Source organism: Berghia stephanieae, chromosome 8 (assembly GCF_034508935.2).
Source record: "Berghia stephanieae isolate SIO BIC M18660-M18661 chromosome 8, UCSD_Bste_1.3, whole genome shotgun sequence".
Classification (NCBI taxonomy): domain Eukaryota; kingdom Metazoa; phylum Mollusca; class Gastropoda; order Nudibranchia; family Aeolidiidae; genus Berghia; species Berghia stephanieae.
Window position 1 is genome coordinate 13,057,106 of NC_088367.1, and position 6,529 is coordinate 13,063,634.

Genomic DNA, 6,529 nt, shown 5'->3' on the forward strand with positions numbered 1-6,529 from the left:
ATTGTTTGTTTCAATATCTGGACGGGGTCCTTAGACCTCCCATGGTGCAAGAGGTCACTTGCTATGTCTTCTATCCCCTTATATCTGTTTTCTGAGTTGCTTTATGTTTTTGTCTTGGAATGGGATTTCTTGGTTTTGTCCTTTCCCTTGTCAGAGTCCTCGGCTGAGAGGGAAACAGTCAAATGTATAGTTTTGGAAGATGATGTTTTTTTCCTTGTATGTAAATCATCTCTCTGTTATATATTGTTATATTTGTTGTTTGGAATGTATGGTGTAAATATTCGAGTGTGTTCCTCAGTGGGATCCTGTGCTTGTGTTTGGATGAGACTTTTAGGTGATCTCAAACTATGCACAATGATAGTGCGCTCTTGAAATCTACATATGTTCCCTATTTGTACCATTAACTTCGCATGGGTGTACGATCCGATAGTGATGTCGTTTCTTCTCTTTACTAGCCTATCCTGCTTCTTTGGTTTGTGATTGTATTTTTGACAGGGGATATTTTTTTTCCTGTAAATCTTCTGCCTGTTTTTTCTTGGTTATTTATAATTTAGCTTATGATATCTTTAGGTTACGATTTTGATTTACATTTGTACTATTTTTGTTAGATTGCTTGTTTTTTTTGTTTCAGCGGTCTCTCATATAACCTCAATTGTGTTGGAAGAGACCTAAAGCAACAAACAAACAAATACCATTAACCTTTGTCTTATTTTCCTTTTGTGCTTTTGTTTGTAAATCTGGAACTTTATGACGACTTCCCCATTTGTACGGCTATGTGGTCTAGTGGTATAACACTCACTTTCAGATCGGAAGGTCCTGGGTTCGAGCCTTGCTCAGTCCTTAGAATACACTCTTTACTCATTCTCTCACCGTACTCAGGTGTAAAATGAGTACCTGGCCGTCAACAGCGTTCTCTCTGTCAGGGGAAAAAATGTAATATCGCTTAACATGAATTGTCTCTTGTGTTGCTGTTGGTCAGGGACCCTTTGTAAAGGGCTTTGAGCACATTTAGTGGATATTGCGCTATATAAAAGCTCTAGTTTTTTTGTTTTTACTGGCGCTGAAATGACCTTAAGTTGTTCCCAAGCGCCAATTTTCACCAACAGACCAATAATAACAAAGATGTGACTTGGGCCTTAATGAAGTCACGAGTTACGGGAAGTCACATAAGATACTGCTCTGTCAGTAAAAACGATTGTTGTTAATTGTAACCAGATAAGTAACGGAATCATTTATAATTTGAAAAGAAAAAAATCGGTATCAATTTAAAAGGCTTGATAGGAGTGAAACTGGTAGCCTGGTTGGGGTTCCTGGCTTCCCATAGTGGGCAGGGTGGCACTTACTGTGTCTTCTATCCCCGTATATCTGTTTTCCAATTTGCTTTCTGTCTTTGTCTTGGAATGAGATTACTTGGTTTTGTCCTGGCCCTGGCCGTAGTGCTTAGTTGGGAGGGAAACAGTCAAATGCATAGTTAATTGTTTTGGGATATGATTTTTTTTTTTCCTTGTAAATCATCTCTCTGTTATGTATTGTTATTTTGAATGTATAATGTAAGCATTTGATTGTATTCCTCTTGGTGGAATCTTGCGCTGGTGTATGGGTGGGACATTTAGGTGATCTCAAACAAAGTGCATTGATGGTGTGCTCTTGGAATCTACATCTGTTCCCTATTTGAAGCACTCCCATTTGTCTTACTTTTTTCCCCCAAATCCTTTTTATTATACTATACATCTAGAATCTTTCCACAATCCAATTTTCTTCCTTTTTACTGGCGCTGATATGACCTAAATGATTAAATGTGTTGCAAGCGCCGTAAAACCCTTAAAAACATAAAACATAAAAACAAACTTGTAGCTTTTAAATATCTGCAGTCCCCTTCCAGTTAGCTCTCTGTCCTTGTTTTTGATTGAGTCATAAATGTTTGCTCTTGACCACAATTTGGATTTGGGTGGGGTTCCTTGACCTCCCATAATGGCAGGGAGGCATTTATTGTCTTCTATCCCTCTATGTTTTCCAACATGCTTTCTGTCTTTGTCTTGGAATGAGATTACAGTACTTGGTTTTATCCTGGCCCTGGTCGGATACCCTATCTGGGAGGGATACAGTCAAATGTAAAGTTTTGGGAGATGATATTTTTTGTCTTGTAAATTATCTTTCTGTTATGCACTGTATTATGTTTTGTTTACATTTTATATATGATTTGTAAACATTGAATATGTTGCTCTTAGTGGGGACCCTGTCCTTGTGTCAGGATGAGACATTTAGGTGATCTCAAAGTACTTTCTTAGAATCTACACCCGTTTCCTATTTGAACCAATTCCCCTTTGTCTTACCTTTTCTTGGGTGCTTTAATTGTAATTCGAGAACTAGTACAATCCCATTTTCTTCCTTTTTTACTGGCACTGATATGACCTGAATGTGTTGCAAGCGCCGTAAAACCATTAAAAACAACAAAACAATGAAAGCGTGCTCGGGGAATCTACATCTGTTCCCTATTTGAAACATCCCCCTTTGTCTTACTCTTACTTGTTTGCTTTAATTGTAAATCTAGATTATTTTTTTTTTTTTGTCTATCCCATTTTCTTTTCTTTTCACTGACGCTGAAATGTCCCAAAATGGGTCACAAGCGCCGTTTAATCCTTAACACACCCACACAAAAAGCAAAAATAAAATCCGGGCAAAAGTATAATTTCATCTCAGTACAGTTATAAGTAATGTTGCCTCAATGTATGGACTCTGCTGTTATGTGAAAAGGAAAGCTTGTGTTATTTCACCAGAGGCATTTGGATGTGAGAGAGATGCCTTAACTGAGGATGACGATGATGATAAAATTGTGTCAATTCCATTGGATTCCAGCATCAAAGCAAAAGCAGCCATTGAAACATTGTACTTGGCGCTTTTCAGTTTCAGAGTTGCACACGAATGGAGAAGCATTGTTTGACGTCATTGCTCAAGCCGAGATGTTTGACATAATGGTCAATAAAAAGACAGTCCATAATTAAGGATTTATTCACATCATCAACTTAATGTCATCACCAGCATTACAGGTCCTAGCCTCTAAAACAGCCTTATAATGGCCACCAAAAACTTGCATCTCTATCGCGGCTCTTCGAATGGCCACCAAATCTCGCGTCTCTATAGCGGCTCTTTTAATTGCCACCAAAAACTCTCATCTCTATAGCAGCTCTTTTAATGGCCACCAAAAACTCTCATCTCTATAGCGGCTCTTTTAATGGCCACCAAAAACTCCCGTCTCTATAGCGGCTCCTTTAATGTCCACCAAAAATTTGTGTCTCTAAAACAGCTCTTTAAAGGGCAATGAAAAACAAGAGGCTCTACAGCGGCTCATTTAATGGCTAACGTCTCTTTTAGTGGCAACCAAAAACTTGTGTCTTTAAAATGGCTCTTTTAGGGACCAGCAAAATCTCTTGATCGACTGCCTTCCATTGCCATGTATTGCCTTGCATTTTACCCTCACTCTTTATTTTCTGTGTATTAGTATTAGACACGGCGACATTTGATTATAACGACATAAAACCACCGGCCCTGATGATGTCGTTATATTCATTATGCATAAATTGTAGATATAACTATTCACTAATAACCTCATCTCATATATAATCTCTTGATTCTCACCACATCCATGTTTCTTGGTGATGAACTGTACTGATCCAGGAGGCTCATGGAGTGAGTTTTATTCCGATTTCTGTTGGGGTTTTCAACGGAAAGTAACAATTGCTTATTTACTATTGAATAAGACACAGCTGCCCAGCCATGCTGGACAAATGAGTCAGAAAAAGAATCACAAGCAAACTTTCACACCTGAAAACCGTTTGAAAATGAGAACTCTTGATGTCTCAACTGCTTCTAATGTCTATTTTTTAAATTTTTTATTGACATCTCCAAATTCTCTGAGACAAATAAAACAGAAATAAAAAGGTTGGAAATTTTAATGAAGCGAGATGTTTATTTAGCACAAAGAAAACAGTTGCCAGAACAATCACAAATACCATTTGAATACAATATAATATGAATGTACCACAATCTTCCAACACGTAATTTATTTTTTTTCCGTTTGTTTTTGTTTTTTGGGGGTTTTTTTAGTACAAATATCTTTATGTTATAAAATGAGACCCAATATCTCAAAAACGGACTCCTAAAATTGAATTTTGAATCAAAATATCAACAAATACGAACTTTGTGCTCTCTACAAAGTATTAAATTGTATATTTACTCTCCGCCATATCGAAATTAACCCTGAGATTCGTATTAGTCGCTGTAAATTCTATTTTTATCACATGGTTTACCCTGACATAATACTGCTTTGAAACAGTAGGTCACAAAAAAAGGTATATTTAGCTATAAGGTATCGAAATTGGGTTCCACAAGAATACACACAAAGAAGAGCGTAACAACCCGATTAATTTTCCTCATCCATAAATTATTTTCCCATTCTTATCTTAAAAGTTAGTTTTACATGATAACTTTCAAAAATAATTTTTTTAAAATTCTTTGTTGATAATAATGATGATTATCAAATGTAATTCATTTCATTCTAATCCAAATCTTTCTGTGTCAGCAATTATGATGGTGAGGAATAGGCCTCTAGGTTTCAGGCTGTATTTTAAGAAATATTGTGATTTCACCTACAAATTAATCCATACTGGCATACATATTCTTTTTTTTTTCAATCTTGATCTAAGCCTTAGGGCGTATATTTGGGGATAACAATGATACTGATTTATAATAAGACATTATTGTAAATGATTTCAGGTCTCTTCTGTTAATGAGATGAAATTGGATTTTTAAGTGGATTTCTCCCTTTAAAGGGAAACAGCCTCAGCCCTGATATATTTTAAAACTTCAAAAAGTTGTGATTGTAACATTTAACGTTTTTTGGGGGGTTTTTGGAGTTGGCAAGAGTTTATATATAAATCTGTATTAATCATCTATTTTACACTGTTTAATATAATTATGGTATCTTCACTATTATAATGTAAACTACTAAAAACTAATATGCAGTTCCTTTAAATTGACTGTTTAAAGCTATCAAGCCATTATGCGCGTTGTCAACATGTAAAAATTTAAGTATAAGAGTTTAAACGTCCATTATAATGTGTCATGATTGTTACAATAGACTAAACTGGAATTCTTTAAAGATCCGATGAAGAGTTTGTCTGCAAAGTAAGATGAACATAATGTCATTCTTCTGGAAATAAACCAAAAGAATTTGCGAAAATTGTCGAACAAAACTGAAATTAAGCTGGATTAGTTTTCTGCAACTGACGCTGATTATGAAGTTAGAAAAGTAATTCAAATCCTTATCTTTATTCATTCACATTTTTAGTGTTGCTTTGCAAACAAACTTGTCAAATATTAAGCGCTAATAATCTCAAAAGCTTTTAATATTATAAAATGATACCAACTGGTCACATAAATGTAAGCACAGGTTTGAATACAAATGGCATTTAGTCAGAGCGATGCCAAATAAGAAAAAGGGCAATTTTTATGTGTGCGTGTGTGTATATATATATATATATATATATATATATATATATATATATATATATATATATATATATATATATATATATATATATATATATATATATATATATATATATATATATATATATATGTTTGTTTTGTTTTTTTAAAGCGTATTAGTAGAGCTTTTTAGTTGATAAAAAGAGATTCTTATTTATGAAACAATTTGGATGTAGAAAAGACGTTATTCGTAATAATATAATGTGAGGTAAAAATGTAATGAGGCAGTTGACAATGTGAATTATAATTAAGTTATATGTTTTCAAGTTAATGACTGTGAAAATAACACAAAAATTAAAAGAGTATGGAATGATATCTATACAAATTTATCATAAGATTTATAACTTGTGGACATGAAATAGATAACACGATATATGTAAATACGCTGGCCCTGTTACCCTATATCACAAGCATTTTGAATATGACAATTGTTTTATTTTTTACAAAATACAAATACATAAAAACTTGATTGCCAAAAAGAAAAAAAACAAAACAGTGAAAGTGTCACAGTTAATGTTAATTAACACACGTTAAAATAGAACATTTGATTATTCTAAATCACGAAAAAAAGCATGTAATATTGGAGAAAATATTCGACAACTATAGCTGCTGTTTGCTTGCTGAAAACATTTCTCAATCAATTTTTTTTTTTTGTTTGTTTGTTGCTTTAGGTCTCTTCCAACACAATTGAGGTTATATGAGAGACCGCTGAAACAAAAAAACAAGCAATCTAACAAAAATAGTACAAATGTCAATCAAAATCATAACCTAAAGATATCATAAGCTAAATTATAAATAACCAAGAACAAACAGGCAGAGGATTTACAGGAAAAAAAATATCCCCTGTCAAAAATACAATCACAAACCAAAGAAGCAGGATAGGCTAGTAAAGAGAAGAAGAAACGACATCACTATCGGATCGTACACCCATGCGAACATCATAGGTATATGATTCAAGGGTGATGCTCCCATCCAACCACCC